Raw genomic sequence first — 20789 nt, 5'->3', positions numbered from 1 at the left:
ATAGTCCCTGTCAAGTTCAAATTTCTAATGTCAAAGTCTAAAGTTTTTTACCCGACTTAAAAATACAATATGGCCACCTTACCTAGCTGCTTTAAAAAACTGTAAATGTTTTCTCCTGATGATTTGTATGTCATCAGGTCATCAAATCACACATGCAACCACCTCCAACAATTAATTTCTTCTTACTTCCAGAAGGTGCAACCTAAGTGTTAACAGTTTAAGAAGTATGGCTCTACACCAGAGTTTTTTTATTCCTAATTATTTCCTCTTCATTTTACTGTTATCCCATATTTAGAGCAGGGCCACAAGCGTCTCAGCCAAAAGAGAAGGATATAATAGTTACCCGCTAACACACCATTTTATTTGACATGACATGAGAACAATCAAAAGTTATGCTATCTGTGTGAACAGCATCATGCTAGATTCTACTGATCCAAAAGGGGGGGTACCACAAGGCTCTGTTTTGGGCCCACTTCCCGTTTTTGCTATTTATTCACCCACTTGGTATAAAAACATGAACTTTAAGTGGTTATTCTTTTATTTCCCCTGTCTAGACTTTTGTAACACGCTTTTCACATGTATCAGCAAAAAAGCCATTGATTGCCCTGAGTTGGTCCCAAAACACTTAACTGGAACAAACACAGGAGCTCACATTGCTCCTGTTTTATTGTTTTTGCACTAGTTACCTTTTACTTTATAAATCCTCTCAAGGTCCAGTATGGTCCTGCATGGTCAAGCTCTCCAGGTCACCATCTGTGAATGGTGCTATATAAATGAAATGTACTTAAAATATTATCCTTGGGTCTTTTTTATCTCAAATGTGTAGCACCATTTTTTTTAAATCATATTCATTTCCCTTTTCTTTTCTCTTCATCCTCCAAGAGGTAAGGTAAGAAATCAAACCGTAAACTGGGCAAATGTGGCACATCTGCCTAAATCTATTTGGTTTAGTAAAAGGGTAATGCAAGAACTGAGTGTCCTAATTTATCCTCTGTTCCAAGTCCCCCTCTCGTTATGGAGGCCAAAAGACTATATGGAATAATTCATTGAGTCAATTTATTGCTTGGGGAAATGGGTCATCTGGGGGCCTCATTTGTGATGTTTCAGAGAATTTCTTACATACAACCCCCAAGGGGTGGTTCCATATATTGCCCTGAAGCTTTTGTAAAAAATAGAGCTACATAATAATGCTCTAAAATTGTTCTCAAAACAAACTCTATGTCAGAATTTCTAAAGTGTTAGTAGATTATAAATTAGGGGTTGTAAAATAAGTCATCTTCGGGCTGCCATCATAAACTGCTTAACACGAAGGCTGCTGACACTCAAACTAGCATTCGTAAACATCAAACGTACAAATGCTTCTGCATATAATTTGTCACAAGGTCAAAGGCTATGTGTTGCATACTGTTAGATGACCCAAATCTCTCCCCACTGTTGACAATTATGCTGTGCCAGCACCTGCTTCCTACTGTCTCCTCCATCAGTCTGCAAGTCATATCTACTAATTTAGCCCCATACTACTGTATAGCTCAAGTCAGCAAGGCACGCTACGCATGCATGTCACTGCACAGGCCAGTGTACATCTGTCATTTCTTGGCAGCTACATTACATGTAATATTTAGTGAGGAAATGAGTAAGTAAATGGATACTAAGAATAGACCAAGCACAGTTACCTGCTATGATGTAGTTAAATGAAAATTTGATAACGCATAAAGACACTCGACTTTTTTTCTGGGTAGTTCAGGAGAAAAAGAGGAATTAGGTTCTAAGTGCCGTTTCAGTTCTGAAATGTGAACCTACTACAGGTCCTTCTCAAAATATTAGCATATTGTGATAAAGTTCATTATTTTCCATAATGTCATGATAAAAATTTAGCATTCATATATTTTAGATTCATTGCACACTAACTGAAATATTTCAGGTCTTTTATTGTCTTAATACGGATGATTTTGGCATACAGCTCATGAAAACCCAAAATTCCTATCTCACAAAATTAGCATATCATTAAAAGGGTCTCTAAACGAGCTATGAACCTAATCATCTGAATCAACGAGTTAACTCTAAACACCTGCAAAAGATTCCTGAGGCCTTTAAAACTCCCAGCCTGGTTCATCACTCAAAACCCCGATCATGGGTAAGACTGCCGACCTGACTGCTGTCCAGAAGGCCACTATTGACACCCTCAAGCAAGAGGGTAAGACACAGAAAGACATTTCTGAACGAATAGGCTGTTCCCAGAGTGCTGTATCAAGGCACCTCAGTGGGAAGTCTGTGGGAAGGAAAAAGTGTGGCAGAAAACGCTACACAACGAGAAGAGGTGACCAGACCCTGAGGAAGATTGTGGAAAAGGGCCGATTCCAGACCTTGGGAGAACTGCGGAATCAGTGGACTGAGTCTGGAGTAGAAACATCCAGAGCCACCGTGCACAGGCGTGTGCAGGAAATGGGCTACAGGTGCCGCATTCCCCAGGTCAAGCCACTTTTGAACCAGAAACAGCGGCAGAAGCACCTGACCTGGACTACAGAGAAGCAGCACTGGACTGTTGCTCAGTGGTCCAAAGTACTTTTTTCGGATGAAAGCAAATTCTGCATGTCATTCGGAGATCAAGGTGTCAGAGTCTGGAGGAAGACTGGGGAGAAGAAAATGCCAAAATGCCAGAAGTCCAGTGTCAAGTACCCACAGTCAGTGATGGTCTGGGGTGCCGTGTCAGCTGCTGGTGTTGGTCCACTGTGTTTTATCAAGGGCAGGGTCAATGCAGCTAGCTATCAGGAGATTTTGGAGCACTTCATGCTTCCATCTGCTGAAAAGCTTTATGGAGATGAAGATTTCATTTTTCAGCACGACCTGGCACCTGCTCACAGTGCCAAAACCACTGGTAAATGGTTTACTGACCATGGTATCACTGTGCTCAATTGGCCTGCCAACTCTCCTGACCTGAACCCCATAGAGAATCTGTGGGATATTGTGAAGAGAACATTGAGAGACTCAAGACCCAACACTCTGGATGAGCTAAAGGCCGCTATCAAAGCATCCTGGGTCTCCATAAGACCTCAGCAGTGCCACAGGCTGATTGCCTCTATGCCACGCCGCATTGAAGCAGTCATTTCTGCCAAAGGATTCCCGACCAAGTATTGAGTGCATAACTGTACATGATTATTCGAAGGTTGACGTTTATTTGTATTAAAAACACTTTTCTTTTATTGGTCGGATGAAATATGCTAATTTTGTGAGATAGGAATTTTGGGTTTTCATGAGCTGTATGCCACAATCATCCGTATTAAGACAATAAAAGACCTGAAATATTTCAGTTAGTGTGCAATGAATCTAAAATATACGAATGTTAAATTTTCATCATGACATTATGGAAAATAATGAACTTCATCACAATATGCAAATATTTTGAGAAGGACCTGTATAGAACAGCAAAAAATCATAACCTAGCTTATCTGTATGCAGAGAGAGGAAGCAACAGACCTTTTTTTTTCAACTTCTTAGGAAACATAAATGCGAGAGAAAAAAAGAAGAAGGTAACAGAAGGTTCTGTTTTGGTGGCAAGAAAACCTGAGTGACAGTATCATAGCAACTATAGATTAGTAAACGGATATACAGTACAGACCAAAGGTTTGGACACACCTCCTCATTCAAAGAGTTTTCTTTATTTTCATGACTATGAATATTGTAGCTTCACACTGAAGGCATCAAAACTATGAATTAACACATGTGGAATTATATACTGAACAAAAAAGTGTGAAACAACTGAAAATATGTCTTATATTCTAGGCTCTTCAAAGTAGCCACCTTTTGCTTTGATTACTGCTATGCACAATCTTGTTTAATTTGTACTGTATTGCACCGACTACGCCAAAACAAATTCCTTGTATGTCCAAAAACGTACTTGGCAATAAAGCTTTTCTGATTCTGATTCTGATTCTGATTCTGTTGATGAGCTTCAAGAGGTAGTCACCTGAAATGGTTTTCACTTCACAGGTGTGCCCTGTCAGGTTTAATAAGTGGGATTTCAAGCCTTATAAATGGGGTTGGGACCATCAGTTGTGTTGTGCAGGAGGTAGATACAGTACACAGCTGATAGTCCTACTGAATAGACTGTTAGAATTTGTATTATGGCAAGAAAAAACCAGTTAAGTAAAGACAAACGAGTGGCCATCATTACTTGAAGAAATGAAGGTCAGTCAGTCCGAACAATTGGGAAAACTTTGAAAGTATCTCCGAGTGCAGTCGCAAAAACCATCAAGCACTACAAAGAAACTGACTCACATGAGGACCCCCCCAGGAAAGGAAGACCAAGAGTCACCTCTGCTGCGGACGATAATTTCATCCGAGTCACCAGCCTCAGAAATCGCAGGTTAACAGCAGCTCAGATTAGAGAACAGGTCCATGCCACACAGAGTTCTAGCAGCAGACACATCTCTAGAACAACTGTTAAGAGGAGACTGTGTGAATCAGGCCTTCATGGTAAAATAGCTGCTAGGAAACCACTGCTGAGGACAGGCAACAAGCAGAAGAGACTTATGTGGGCTAAAGAACACAAGGAATGGACATTAGACCAGTGGAAATCTGTGCTTTGGTCTGATGAGTCCAAGTTTGAGATCTTTGGTTCCAACCACCGTGTCTTTGTGCGGCGCAGAAGAGGCGAACGGATGGACTCTACATGCCTGGTTCCCACCGTGAAGCATGGAGGAGTAGGTGTGATGGTGTGGGGGTGCTTTGCTGGTGACACTGTTGGGGATTTATTCAAAATTGAAGGCATACTGAACCAGCATGGCTACCACAGCATCTTGCAGCAGCATGCTATTCCATCCGGTTTGCGTTTAGTTGGACCATCATTTATTTTTCAACAGGACAATGACCCCAAACACACCTCCAGGCTGTGTAAGGGCTATTTGACCAAGAAAGAGAGTGATGGATGACTTGGCCTCCACAGTCACCGGACCTGAACCCAATCGAGATGGTTTGGGTGAGCTGGACCGCAGAGTGAAGGCAAAAGGGCCAACAAGTGCTAAGCATCTCTGGGAACTCCTTCAAGACTGTTGGAAAACCATTTCAGGTTACTACCTCTTGAAGCTCATCAACAGAATTCCAAGAGTGTGCGGAGCAGTAATCAAAGCAAAAGGTGGCTACTTTGAAGAACCTAGAATATAAGACATATTTTCAGTTGTTTCACAATTTTTTGTTCAGTATATAATTCCACATGTGTTAATTCATAGTTTTGATGCCTTCAGTGTGAAGCTACAATATTCATAGTCATGAAAATAAATAAAGAAAACTCTTTGAATGAGAAGGTCTGTACTGTATATTTGGTCAAAACTGAACTTTTAACCTACAGCTACAGTGTATCTGTAAAGGAAAACTAACAATGCACATAACTCTGAAAACATCATCTCCATGGTGAACCATGGTGGTGGGAGCATCATGCTGTGGGGAGGCTTTTCCTGAGCAAAGCATATTAATGTGTAAGAAATTGTTCACTCAAAGTCAAGAATTCAACTAAATAAAAAATCTGTGGCAAGACGTGGAATTAGCTGCTCAAAGACGTTATCCATCCGTTCTGACTAACCTTGTATTTTGCTAAGAAGAATGAGCAAAGATGGGCTAGATGGATACTGCAGTGAGGTTATATATAAAATACTGAAATCAGGGGACTAAATACAAATAAACACAAAACTTTCCATTTATATTTTTTTATTTGTGAAAAGAAATGAGTAACCATGTTGTCTTTTTCTTCAACTTTAGAATCTGTTGTAGGCTTATCTACGACTGGGTCACAAAAAAAGCATCCCTTAACCCAGCAGACCAACAACTATTAAAAAGATCTCGATGCAGTGAAACTGCAGAAATTGAGTAATCGGGAAACCGGAGCAGGCAATCAGCCCCGCAAAGCCACAACAAGCCCCCTCTAAATGGGCACAGTACCTGTAGGGAAGGATGTTGTGGGTTATTTTTGTGAGATGGGTGGCAGGTAAGGATGAATGCCTTGACATGCACATTCCAGGCACTATAATCTGGCTCCAGCAGCGTGGGTTTCTCCAAAATGGACAAATAACAAAAAAAAGTTGCATTCTTTTAATCTGCATTAAAGCTATAGTGCCATCCAGCTATGATGTAATGCCAAGATTGACAATGCATAACTTTTTGGTCAACCTCTAGGGTTATTGATTATTTAACAATGGTGCAATTTTCTCTGAAAACTGTCATGAAGTTATTTTTAACTCATGACAGTTTTCAGAGCAAATTCCATGACTATATATCATGCTGCACCCACAGGGATAGTAGGTGATGTAGCATATTTAATGATTTATACTGTAAACCTTTCATATCCAAACATTCACTGCACCCAGCCTGGATTTGCTTCCACATGTTTATTATCTCAACATCTGCGACAAGCTAGACATGAACTGACATCTTGGGTGATGTGTGTTGCAGGATTTCTACCGTTCATGCTACGCTAACAACTGTGCACCTCCAGGTGAAACCCATTCACATACACCCACATTTATTTCTACACATACATGCACCCACCACCCACACATGCACACAAACACACCCATGCACCAACGCACAAATAGTTCAAATGATTGAAGGTCATACAAACACAGGTTACAATTACATCAATGTGGCCTACCTACATTAATGCTGGATGCAAGTTAATAAATCAATCGCACAATTAGGATTCAGTCTTGAGATATCTTTTTTGTAGTGCAAATCTGAAGAAGGTAAATGTAGGCAACCTTCTCTACATGGTATGCCTGAAATGCCACAACAGGAAGGGTGAAAAATACAAAACAAAGACGAGTTGACATCATGGAAACACTAATAGCAAAGGTAAGTTTTTACCTCTGAAGACCTGAGGACCTTTTACCATAAATCTAATGGAAATATGCTCAACACATAATAATAAAAACCACTGACAGAACTTTCTTATGTGCATTCAAACAATAATATCTCAACATTTTTAATAACCAGAAAATCTCTTGATTAATATTAATACCAGTTGCTTAAAACAACACAATTTATTTATTATTATTACATATAAATAAAGCATCAATGAGAAGCTGATCTCAGAGAAATGCTATGTATAAAAAATTAATGACATCACCCATTTTAAATAAAAATTCTTTGCAAAATTATGTATTTCTGCTGATTGGCTGTGACATGCAATCACTGCCTTTAGGCTTCGGAGCGATTTTAAAACTGTCTCATTAATCCGTTTTGCACAACATGAATGCAATGCTTTAAGTCTCCTCAATAACACTGTTTCCTTTCTTCAAGACACATCTCCAATTTTTCTATAGCTGAATTGTCATACTGTCAGAGAACAAGTCTCATGCAACAGGACACTGAAAAACGTGGGATTTGTAAAGTATATTCAGTGTTTAACATATTTATTTAAGGTTAAATATCTCAAAACTTTAAACACGGCAATTTAAGTAATTGTGGGTAATCTTTTTTATTGTGTAATATCTGAATGTGGCATTCTCGCATCCCCTTTTTCCAAATTATTCACAAAGAAATATGGAGATGCAGGAAAAATGCAGTAGCTTCTTTAAGGACGTTGAGTGTGGTACCAATGGGAGCTAAATGGCAAAAAGAGTCAGAAGAATTGCAAATTACAAAAAAATATATATTCTTGCCCTGACAGTTAGGCATTGCTTTATTTAATTTGAAAATCTTCATAAGTCTACACAACGATGAGCAACATCATCACATAATTACAAAACAAAATCATATATAGATCCAAATCACTGACCAATACATAGAGATTAACGGATTTGTTAACACATGGACAGTAAGCGTGCAGTATTGTCACTGATTTGTTCCTTCTCCAAGTGAAGTCTGCACAGATCTTAAAAAATGCATGCACTTATAAAACATTCAGCTGGTTCCATCAATACACCATATAGGGGTCATGTACTGATGCTTCTTAAGCTGTGATTCCTGGTCTGTAACTAGACAAGTGATGCTGAAGAAAAGCACCAGTACAAGTTTCTATATTTCAGTGATCCATAAAGGATGCTGTAAAAATAGGATCATCAACACTTCCTGACTAGAAGGGTTCCCAAACAATAACAAAATAAATCAAGCAGACAGATTTTTCCACGGATCAATCTGGCTTCACAGACATATTCTTTGAATAGATGGCATGTTTGGAACACAGAAAGATTTTTAAAAAATATGTTTTTCTGTTGTTTTCAGGAAACTGAGAAACAAAAGCATCAGGTGGGATACAAAGAAAGATGCGTGTCCTAATTTATCGTTTGTTCAGTTTATGTGGAAAAAAGTTGGTTTTTAGAAAACTAGATATGTAAACAGTGGGATGACACTTACAGTTTCAATCAAAGCCAATGTGACCTGTCACTCCATAGCATCCATGGTATCCTAGCTGCTGTCTTCCTGATTTACTAGGGTTTCCTACCCTCAATCTTCATCACATCCTGGAAGTTACCGGTATCAAAAATGAACGAAGAGATGAGTCAGGATAATGGCAGCGCCTCACTGTTTTTCAGAGTTCTTGGAGCTTCAGATCGATTGGCATAAAGACAGAGGACATCATAGAAATCTGGGGGAAAAAAAAAAAAAAGCAAGTAATGTATAAATAAAGCACAAAAACTATTTGGGAAATGATGCTGCACATCTTCTGTCGCTCAGTATTGTAAGTTAACACAAAACAAAGCTTAACACATGCAAGTACAGGTCCTTCTCAAAATATTAGCATATTGTGATAAAGTTCATTATTTTCCATAATGTCATGATGAAAATTTAACATTCATATATTTTAGATTCATTGCACACTAACTGAAATATTTCAGGTCTTTTATTGTCTTCATACGGATGATTTTGGCATACAGCTCATGAAAACCCAAAATTCCTATCTCACAAAATTAGCATATTTCATCCGACCAATAACAGAAAAGTGTTTTTAATACAAAAAACGTCAACCTTCAAATAATTATGTACAGTTATGCACTCAATACGTGGTCGGGAATCCTTTGGCAGAAATGACTGCTTCAATGTGGCATGGCATGGAGGCAATCAGCCTGTGGCATTGCGAGGTCTTATGGAGGCCCAGGATGCTTCGATAGCGGCCTTTAGCTCATCCAGAGTGTTGGGTCTTGAGTCTCTCAACGTTCTCTTCACAATATCCCACAGATTCTCTATGGGGTTCAGGTCAGGAGAGTTGGCAGGCCAATTGAGCACAGTGATACCATGGTCAGTAAACCATTTACCAGTGGTTTTGGCACTGTGAGCAGGTGCCAGGTCGTGCTGAAAAATGAAATCTTCATCTCCATAAAGCTTTTCAGCAGATGGAAGCATGAAGTGCTCCAAAATCTCCTGATAGCTAGCTGTTTTGACCCTGCCCTTGATAAAACACAGTGGACCAACACCAGCAGCTGACACGGCACCCCAGACCATCACTGACTGTGGGTACTTGACACTGGACTTCTGGCATTTTGGCATTTCCTTTTTGCCAGTCTTCCTCCAGACTCTGACACCTTGATTTCCGAATGACATGCAGAATTTGCTTTCATCCGAAAAAAGTAGTTTGGACCACTGAGCAATAGTCCAGTGCTGCTTCTCTGTAGCCCAGGTCAGGCGCTTCTGCCGCTGTTTCTGGTTCAAAAGTGGCTTGACCTGGGGAATGCGGCACCTGTAACCCATTTCCTGCACACGCCTGTGCACGGTGGCTCTGGATGTTTCTACTCGAGAATCAGTCCACTGCTTCCGCAGGTCCCCCAAGGTCTGGAATCAGTCCTTCTCCACAATCTTCCTCAGGGTCCGGTCACCTCTTCTCGTTGTGCAGCGTTTTCTGCCACACTTTTTCCTTCCCACAGACTTCCCACTGAGGTGCCTTGATACAGCACTCTGGGAACAGCCTATTCGTTCAGAAATGTCTTTCTGTGTCTTACCCTCTTGCTTGAGGGTGTCAATAGTGGCCTTCTGGACAGCAGTCAGGTCGGCAGTCTTACCCATGATTGGGGTTTTGAGTGATGAACCAGGCTGGGAGTTTTAAAGGCCTCAGGAATCTTTTGCAGGTGTTTAGAGTTAACTTTTTGATTCAGATGATTAGGTTCATAGCTCGTTTAGAGACCCTTTTAATGATATGCTAATTTTGTGAGATAGGAATTTTGGGTTTTCATGAGCTGTATGCCAAAATCATCTGTATTAAGACAATAAAAGACCTGAAATATTTCAGTTAGTGTGCAATGAATCTAAAATATATGAATGTTAAATTTTCATCATGACATAATGAAAAATAATGAACTTTATCACAATATGCTAATATTTTGAGAAGGACCTGTAAATGCAAAAAGGTGAGGTGAAATCACTATAGGGGATGTATTTTCTGCACTGAATCAGAATGTGCATTAAATTCAGTCAGTTGGCTGAGTGGGTGTGGATGTGAAGTGATCTGTATTGTGTATGTTCCCAATCAACTTTTACAAAGAAAACTAATACTTTTAATAACTTCTTCTTAAATATATAACCACAAAACAAAAAAGTTAATTTAGTAACATTGTTTAGTTATATTACACTTTTCTATCCACAAATTTGTCAAAACAGCAAAAACCCAACCATAAACAGTGTTACAACTGAAACAGCGACAATTGAGTCAATTTTAGGGTGTAGCATTTTAGAATACAGGGGGCTTGATACAAATGCATGTCACTTTTTAGGTTTTATTCATAAAACAATAGAAAAAAAAACCATAATTTTTCTTCCATTTCACAACTATGTGTTATTTTATGTTGATCTGATGACGTTCATTGAGGTTTGTGGCTGTAACAGGATGAAATGTGCAACATTTGAACAGAGTGAATACTTTTGCAAGGCACAATTGTTAAACAAGTATTTAATAATTAATACTTCTGTTTGGACAAAAAATAATGAAGATTTTGACTTGCTAGCCTGTGACAAAGCAGACTTAGCCCCTTTTTGGCACTCACTATGCACTATTCACCATTATGAGACACAAAGGGATTTTGTAGCTGCTGGAACACAGCTGAGCCAAAAATAAAAAAGAGGTAAATTAGTCAGTAGACTCAGCTGGATGACTCCACTGACCTGAGCTGTGGGGAAGAAAAAGAAGTAACTGAACAAGGTGTGAAAAGCACCTCTTTTCCCAGTCTGGGATCAGCTTTTCCAAATGCTTTAAAAAGTGCTGCTGGCAGTGAGATGTGTGCAGTAAAGTTTCCATTAAAAGCATCCAGTCAAACTTGATACTACTCAAGAGATCTTTTCTCAATGAGGCAGTAAAAATCTGTTCTCGAGGTTTAGTACTGCACTTATTAACACTTTGGGAAACCTTTAGGCTTATTAGCTTTCTTTCATTTGTCAGAAAAGGCACTTGAGTTTTTTTCTTTCTGTTGGGCAACTAATCTGGCAGATCATGTAGAGATCATCCCAGAGGTTAACTGGCCCTTGAGACGATAGAGATATTTATATCACTATGGGGCTTGATATTTATATATTTTTAAATACTAGTAATAATGTGCAGAATTAAATGTACTTTAGTATGAGGCAATATCTTCTGTTTTAAATTAATGTCCATCAAGATTTTCTCTCTTTTTGTCAAAATATAGGCGTAAATGCCTTTAGCTTTTATTACCAGTCACTATTATGATTGATACTATATTAAAAAAAATGAATAATGATGTTCTTATAGGGATTTGCAAAGTCTCAATGGATTTGTTATTTTAAAAGCAGATCAAATATGTAGAATAAGTTAAATAGTAGTTAATTTAAATGAAATATAACTCAGAAAATCTATATTGTAATTTACAGGAGGGAACGAAACTTAATAATGATTTATTTATAGCATGAACATGAAACTTAAACACTCTTTTCAAGGACAGAGCTTGTAAAAAAACAAGAATAAAATAAGACACTCCTGTTTAGCAAACATGGAGTTTGGATAAGAAGTAATCCTTTGGTAAAAAAATAACTTTTTTGTTATATTGCCTGAAAAAACTTTGTTGGGTACCATCTATTTATAATTGAACTGGCAATAATCTGATTCTAGTTTTTGTTTAGCATTTTACAGGTTTTGGTCTCTACACCAAATAATCCAGATGTCTATTTAATTGGTGATAATTACCATAAAAACAATTCAAAAAATCTAGATCTTTCCGCACATTTATTGGAACTCAAATATTACGTTCATTTCTTTTTTTAAATTCTTCAGTTTTAGCTACCCTCCTGCTCTCATTGGTCAAGTAAAAGTCAAAAGTGGTGAATTGGAGTGATGCTGCACACTCATGTGAAGCTAGCAGCTGGGCATGCATTTCACAAACATTTTATGTAATTTTGTAGGAACCCATTCAAGAACAGCATGTAGCTATGCTGTTCTTGAATGGGTTATCTGGCATAGTAGAAGTTTGTGTCCTTTGCTAATGTTTTCATCACAACCTTAGGCTTGTCAAAGACATAATCAAAGCAGTTATACAGTGCCGGTCACATTTATTGGCACTATAATAAGCCTTAAAATAAAGTAATTCCTTTTGCAGCTGCATACTTTCTCACTGAAAAATTCCATGTTAAGAAGCAATTTATTTAGCAAAAACACTGGAGTTATAACTATCTGCAACCATAGCAATTCCTTAGGAATTATTCTAACACAATCATTATTTGATACTTAAAGAACCCTCCTTCTGTGCTCCAACATACCTCCGCAAAGTATGTCTTAACATGATTAATTGCCCCACTGGATACATGAACTAAAATAAAATGATAAATAAATACAATAAAAATAATATGTAAAAATAATAATATATATATTTTTTTTTAGATTTTCTTCTTGGATTTTTTGATTACATTACAGCAACAAATTATTTTTTTCACATCTATCTATCTATCTATCTATCTATCTATCTATCTATCTATCTATCTATCTATCTATCTATCTATCTATCTATCTATCTATCTATCTATCTATCTATCTATCTATCTATCTATCTATCTATCTATCTATCTATCTATCTATCTATCTATCTATCTATCTATCTATCTATCTATCTATCTATCTATCTATCTATCTATCTATCTATCTATCTATCTATCTATCTATCTATCTATCTATCTAATCATGGTATCATGTTTATTTTTGTTACAGACTTTAAAAAAAAGCATACTATTCTCACAACATGCGACATTCCCTGTACAAACAATAACATCCGAAAGTAAATTTTTCAGCTTCTTAAAATGTACACAATGGGATATGAAAAGGCTAGAGGGTAAATTAGGCCATTGCAATGAGACAGGACTGTTTAGTTAAAAACATAATGTGAAAAAGCCACCTAGCGCCGCTGTTCTTTCAAGCAGAGTAAAAAGTTCAATCCTGTATTTAAATCTGTCAATCAAATATGAATCATAGGGCAGAATGCTAATGTTAGAGCTGTTTTCTATATCTGAGCACAATCTGGCCTCTGGGTGTAACTCCAGGCTATTTTGTGGACTCTGGCTCTTGTTTTAAAGGGCAAGGCTTTTACTCAGAGGGGTTTAGGAAGTTTTACTTTGTAAAAGGATAAGAATATTGATTACAACTGGTAATAAAGTATATTATACTGACGCAATAAAATCCTCCAGAAAGGTTTTTAGCGATGTAATGTATTCTCATGAATGTTCCAGTAAAAAGCCTGACCCAACCGGTGGTAGGTTTAAAAGAAATGATTAATAGTTATTCATCTGTATTTTACTTGCCTTAAGTCATTTTTGAGACTTTTTTAAAACCATTCCCAGAACAATCTTTTCTCTGTCTTTAATTCAGCAAATCCAGTAAAAATATGGCAGCTAAAGGCAGCTATGCTCACAGTATTATATTGTTATATATGACAGTCCCAACCACCTTCTCTGCCCTGCCCACTGACTAAAAAGGAAAACATGGAGGTAATTAAAGGTTTATATGAATGCAGTCATCATCCAGCCCTCCATGCAGAGACAGCAATGAGTACAATAGCTCACCATAGCTATGATGTAAATACTCAGTCTGTTATGTTTTTCATGATTATTCTAAATATGAGATGAAAGGCCAAATTATTAGCAATCCATGCACAAATCAGATAAGTGTTGCTGTAATACTGACAGCCTAAAATATGAATACTGAGGTCATATCCTGAAAAGAGCATTCATGCAGTGACATTTATATCTAATGCTCAGAGATCAGTGTGGAGTTAGGTTAAAGGGCATATTTCATAATTTGTTTAGAGCCAGGAAACCTAAAAATCTTGAAAGCATTGAAATAATACATATGGTCTGTTGTGTGGAATCACACCATTTGGAAATCTCTAGCAGCAATATAACCAATTGTTCCTAATCAATTGTTTCCTTGACAAAAAACACTTTTTCAATTGTAATATGTCAAATAGAGGCACATTGCTGGCATTACAGGGAAGGGATTCAGTGAGCACTTTTACTCCAAAGGTCATATGTGCAGGAAAGATGGATGAACTAACGTAATCAGCTGTAGCAGTATGCTTTCTTCCCCTCTACAGGTCCTTCTCAAAATATTAGCATATTGTGATAAAGTTCATTATTTTCCATAATGTAATAATGAAAATTTAACATTCATATATTTTAGATTCATTGCACATTAACTGAAATATTTCAGGTCTTTTATTGTCTTAATACGGATGATTTTGGCATACAGCTCATGAAAACCCAAAATTCCTATCTCACAAAATTAGCATATTTCATCCGACCAATAAAAGAAAAGTGTTTTTAATACAAAAAACGTCAACCTTCAAATAATCATGTACAGTTATGCACTCAATACTTGGTCGGGAATCCTTTGGCAGAAATGACTGCTTCAATGCGGCGTGGCATGGAGGCAATCAGCCTGTGGCACTGCTGAGGTCTTATGGAGGCCCAGGATGCTTCGATAGCGGCCTTTAGCTCATCCAGAATGTTGGGTCTTGAGTCTCTCAACGTTCTCTTCACAATATCCCACAGATTCTCTATGGGGTTCAGGTCAGGAGAGTTGGCAGGCCAATTGAGCACAGTGATACCATGGTCAGTAAACCATTTACCAGTGGTTTTGGCACTGTGAGCAGGTGCCAGGTCGTGCTGAAAAATGAAATCTTCATCTTCATAAAGCTTTTCAGCAGATGGAAGCATGAAGTGCTCCAAAATCTCCTGATAGCTAGCTGCATTGACCCTGCCCTTGATAAAACACAGTGGACCAACACCAGCAGCTGACACGGCACCCCAGACCATCACTGACTGTGGGTACTTGACACTGGACTTCTGGCATTTTGGCATTTCCTTCTCCCCAGTCTTCCTCCAGACTCTGGCACCTTGATTTCCGAATGAGAGAGACCCTTTTAATGATATGCTAATTTTGTGAGATAGGAATTTTGGGTTTTCATGAGCTGTATGCCAAAATCATCCGTATTAAGACAATAAAAGACCTGAAATATTTCAGTTAGTGTGCAATGAATCTAAAATATATGAATGTTAAATTTTCATCATTACATTATGGAAAATAATGAACTTTATCACAATATGCTAATATTTTGAGAAGGACCTGTATGTCTCAGCCAAATGAGGGGTGCTACCATTTTGACTGCAGATGCCGTCCGAGTATTTTAACTTGCATGAAATTAGCTTGTTGGGACCCTGCCATGGATTTCAACATTAAACTCTGGTACAGACATTCCTGAACTTTCAAAATAAATCGCATTTAACTGACTTCCAGCAACTGAGAAAAGGCAGGTAGCAGCAGACTTCCCATGATGCCAAAGTCTGAATAAGAGCACCCCCTCTCCAAAAAGCCGATCTCTTCCACACGGCCTTTGAAAGGGACCGGACAGGGGAGACAAGCGCGCTGATGTCTCTTTGCTGGCAAACAGACATAAACTCTTCAACTGGATGTCATACGATCATCGATCATATGCAAAGCCTGCAAAAGCAAACTGTCCCAGAGAAGTTCCCTACTGAGAAGCTGTCTCTACGAAGCCGAGCAGAGCGGTGTCCCAGTCTGGAAGGAAGACAGCAAAGACCCCATCACCGTGGTAACGGTAACGTGCAGTGTGGTTAGCGGACAGAACGGGCTGTCTTTCATCCACAGCTACTGAGGTTAGCTAGAAGATAATCGTTTGTTCACAGACCGGCTGACAGAACAGCCGCCACTCCCCACAGCTAAGGAGGTTAGCTGTAGCTAACCATTGTTCACTGTGGATTAGAGGGTGACACGGGAGTGGATTTTCTCTCCTGTCCCATCCCGCTCCCACAGAAAAATGTCTTGTCCCATCCCAATCCCAGGCCAGCATAACGGAAAAAATCCTGTCCCGTCCCACTCCTGGTAAATTGACTCCCACTCCCATCCCGCTCCCATTCAGAACGACTCCCACTCCTGTGCCACTCCCATTTTTGTTTTCTTCATTTAGTCTTTTGGCAATTTCTTTCTTTGAAGGACCAGTTAGGTCCCTGTTTTTAGCTGTAGTAAAGGCCAGTTAAAGTAAAAAGAATAATAATGAAGAAATAATAAAATATCAAACAAGGAAACAGACCATGCCTATCTTAGTTGAATAAACAAAATGTACCTAGTTGTATTTTACTTATTTATTAAGTGATCGTTTCCTTTGAACAATGACATTTTTATGTTTCAAGTTGCTGGAACGAAAGAAAAATGCACCTAGTAAGAGAACTGTACTTGTTGAACAAAAGACCAAAAAGGCATTACCTTCATAATTTAGAAACTGTACCTCAATGGTTCACAGCCCTGGTCCTCAGGGACCCCTTCCCTGCAGGTTTTAGGTGTGTGTCTGCTCCAGAACACCTGATTCAAATTCTGACATGATCTCCTATACAGGCATCAAGAATGGAGGGTCAAACTGGACAAAATTAATACAATAAAATCATCATTAAATAAATAAATTTTGTGAATGTCCCATAAGTGAAGTAAATGTAACATGAAAGAAATGTAACATTAAATGTGCCATTAAATTAAAGGTACCATTTATTTATTTAATACATCATTAGAAACAATAAATGTACCATTATATCATGAAATGGACTATTATGCAATTAAATGTGCCACTGAATAATTAAGTATAATTTTAAAGACGACATGACGTAATTAGTGGTACAGTTAATATTTAATGATGTATTAAATAAATTGTACATTTAATGGTACATTCAATTTTTTTCTATTTCACAACATATTTATTTAATATCTTCCCTTGATGAAGCCTTTCTATACGGAGCCCGCGAGGGGACAAGGGGGGATTATTTTCTTTTTTGTGTCCCCACGCAATAGTCTTTGCGTTATTTCGCAATACTTTGTGGGATAGTTTCCAAACCAGATAACTGCAAAAAAAGAAACAAACACTACACTCGTTTTGAGATTTATTGAGTTTTATTTTGAAATCAGCCTTAAATAAAATTATCTTCAAATCAGACTAAAAGACACTTTTTATCCACAAGCTGTCAAACAAACTACTGAACAATAATACTGCACGAAACCACATCTGTGACACTTTGTTTGCTTATTACTGCTGCATGATGTGTACTTTTTTTTGTACGCCATTAGTGTTTTTGTTTTTATCGTGATTTGAACGGTTCTTCTTATCCTAAGCATTTCATTGCATTGTTTACTGCGTGTTAACCTGCATATGACAAATAAACCATATCAATCACATATCAGTGTTTGTTTTATGAGCAGTTTGTCATCTGTGCTGTTCCAAAATGCCGAACGCAAAAGTATTGCGTGGGGACGCAAAAGAAATAAATTTCCCCATGTCCCCTCACGGGCTTCCGTACCTTACCTCTGAAATCTTTACTGCACATGCAGCAATTTTGTTGGTCAGATGAGACTTGACACATGTTGGTACTTTTGGTTTGATGAATGAAGAGATGCAGGGCTGATTTAATCCAGAATCTGCCTTACAAGTGTCCCTTAATTACTGGTGAACTTGATTACGACTAAACACGTTTTACAAGCAGCAGACTGCGTGTTAAATCCGCTACATTCAACTCTCCTGAAGTTCAGTAATATTTGCGACTTTCCTGTCAGCTCTATGAGTTTAATAGATAAGTCCTTACTTCTGACTTTACTTTGCAAATCCAATTTTACCACGTCCAGTTCTCCACCTGCGTTTGCTCCCTCCATTCTGAATGCAGGTGGAAAACATTGATCAGAAGCACTGTTGGCTTGTGGGTCGTGTAGTTCGTTTGACTCGCATTATAGTATAGGCTTCTTGGAAAAAAACTACACAATGGCGGCGTCGATTCAAGTTTTTTTTTCTTAACGTTTATAACAAAGTCTCAGTTTTACATTTCCAAAGACAATTGATCCTAGTTTATTTTCCCTCCTATTGGTTAGCTCCCGCTCCCGTCTGCTCCCGATCATGTTTTATCCTTTACCGTCCCAATCACGTCATCTTTACTGATGCTGTCTCCCGTCCCACGGGATTCCCATGGAATCCCGTGACCCAGAGGACTCCCGAAAAAATTTCAGCCTCTAATGTGGATACCTTCTTCAAACGTCGTCGTCACCCGGAGAACTCCTCAGCATGGTCAGAGGTTAGGTTTGGGCAGAGCAGAATAATGTAGAAGTGATTTAGATTGAAATGATTTAAACATTTTTCATTTTATGAAGTGTGGTTTTGTTTGTGTCGAACTCAGCTATCTTGGTGCTAGCAGATTATCTGTAGCAGACGTGCTCAGGTTGTGTTCTTTGTGTGTTTTTAAAGTTAAGACAAACTTTACTAAAAGGTGATTTTAAACAGAAGATTGATCATAACACGCTGTCCTCGCTTATGTATTTTAACCCTTTTATTAACGGTATTTTTAAAGGTGTGTGTTTGATTCTGGTGCTAAGCTAGCAGCTTCTTTGTTAGCTTAACTGCTAACAGCTAATGACATGTGCTTGCTGCTAAATAATATTCACCCAAAAAGATTTAGTTTTCAATCCAGTAAATAATGTGTCCCTAACATCATTTTACAAAATTTGATAACTAAGTAAACACCATTAAGCCCCATTTCTCCAGAAATATTTGGTTCTTTTCCAAAATATTTCCTTAATATTATTTCTTCAAATATTATTTTAATAAATAAAGGCAGCTAATGAGACACCGTTGAGAAATGGTCATCCAGAAGGTTGGTTTTATTCAGCAGATCATTATTTAAAACATTATTTTATTAAAATAATATTTTATCTGATTTATGCACAACATGTTGTGCATAAACTGACATAAGACAGAGTACAGAGTTTGAGAAGTGTGAAAGATGTCCGTGGAATAATGGTTTGGCAGCTACATTACTATAGTGCAGTTAGACTAGTGAACATGTGTACCACAGGTTGCTGTTTTGTTAAGTCCCCAAGTTACTACTCTCAGACCACAGTTTATGTGATTTTTTCATCCTTACTCGGAAGATCAACGTGTAAATCATTCTTTTATGACGTGAAATCTGAGTTGGATACTTTACTATCCATACTTTAGCCTTGAATGGACATTGTGTTGTGCATTGATGCCCAAATTGTCATTACAAATGTAACGTTATCAGAAACTTTCAGCTGTATTCTTTGCTGTGCTCGACTTTTTGTTTACGTTTTGTATATTTCTTGTTTTAAATTAATGCAGCAATTGTGAGCTACAAGCCTGACCACAAGAAAAAAAATTAAATTGTAATTTGTTTATACAGTGGTATAAATTATGAAATATGGCCCTTTAAAAATAATAAAACACAAATTCAAAATATGGTAGGCCAGTTTAAGTCCATCTGTGATATTCCCTGCTGTTAAGCTAACTGAACACACAGAGAAACAATTGTCTCTTACATCATGTAACTTTCCACCGACGCAAAATCTAAACCTCGACAAAACAGTCCACAGTACTGACTCTGTGGGTAGGCCCAGAGCCTCTAACGCCTACACTTCATAATAAGCAGCTATCCTGTTGTGGGAAATAGCGAAGAAAATTAAATTTTATCCACACGAGGCAGGAGGTGAGAAAAGTAATCTCCAGCCTCCAGTTTGAGGACTCTGAAAATGACACTTCTGGGACACAATAGGTGAAATCGGGGACAGGAGATGGTAATCATTGCAATTACAGCCTCACTTGTTCAGCTGCAGCTCAGTCAAGGATAAAGGAGTAACCTTCTTCCATGGGACTCACTACAAATGGTATTAGGTGCAAAAATGAATACAACAACAAGCCCCAGCATAAAGAAATCTACTGTGATTGTCATGTTACATGCAGCGTTTTGAACAACTCCCGAAATAAGTTGTGCTATTAAAAACAATAATTTGTTTTCTGTGGTTACAGTCATTGCAATGGTTGTTGCCTGTTAAACTGCAAGGGTTTTTCATTTAAGTGATTAGCTGCTTTGTTGATCACAGAATGACGACACAAATACTTCCTCTTCTCACCAAGAGTAGTTTCACCACAAGCATACTTGCAAAACCCTGACATGCCACAATAGGCATTTAGAGCCTGAAAAAGCATGAGACATATTAGTGCATCTGAGCAGAGTTGCAGTTGTTTTCTAAAATAAATACATTTGATCACCACAAACTCACATTTCTAATTGCACACATGCATTTTTGTGCAAACGCACACATTTTCATCATCTAACTTTTTCGACAGAAATAGTAGCAAATGTAGACACTCTGTAATCATTTGTTTAAAAATTTTGTGAAACCCTGTTTTACGATGTCTGCTGTCTCACACAGGCAGGAACTGTGCTCCTAATATAAATAGAGAAAATGAGTGACATACATTTTTATGTTCTTTTTAAAAAGAAATTGGAATCCTGTATCAAGTCAAAATTTTACA

General features: G+C 38.0%; 1 protein-coding gene across 5 annotated transcripts in view; it reads right to left on the bottom strand.

Moving 5' to 3' along the window:
- The window catches only part of LOC124859039 (receptor-type tyrosine-protein phosphatase epsilon-like), a 44581-nt gene that overhangs the window by 19878 nt on the left and 3914 nt on the right, over positions 1-20789 (bottom strand). For 4 of the 5 annotated variants that reach the window (XM_047351487.1, XM_047351486.1, XM_047351484.1 and 1 more), the window contains exon 2: positions 8344-8575. The exons of the other annotated variant lie outside the window; for it this stretch is intronic. The gene's annotated coding sequence lies outside the window, so the exon portion shown is untranslated. The remainder of the gene's footprint in view (positions 1-8343; positions 8576-20789) is intronic. 5 annotated transcript variants of the gene reach the window in all.

This window comes from Girardinichthys multiradiatus, chromosome 22, assembly GCF_021462225.1.
Source record: "Girardinichthys multiradiatus isolate DD_20200921_A chromosome 22, DD_fGirMul_XY1, whole genome shotgun sequence".
In the NCBI taxonomy this organism is placed as follows: domain Eukaryota; kingdom Metazoa; phylum Chordata; class Actinopteri; order Cyprinodontiformes; family Goodeidae; genus Girardinichthys; species Girardinichthys multiradiatus.
The sequence above is the reverse complement of the archived record's forward strand: the minus strand, read 5'-3'. Positions and strand labels throughout refer to the sequence as shown.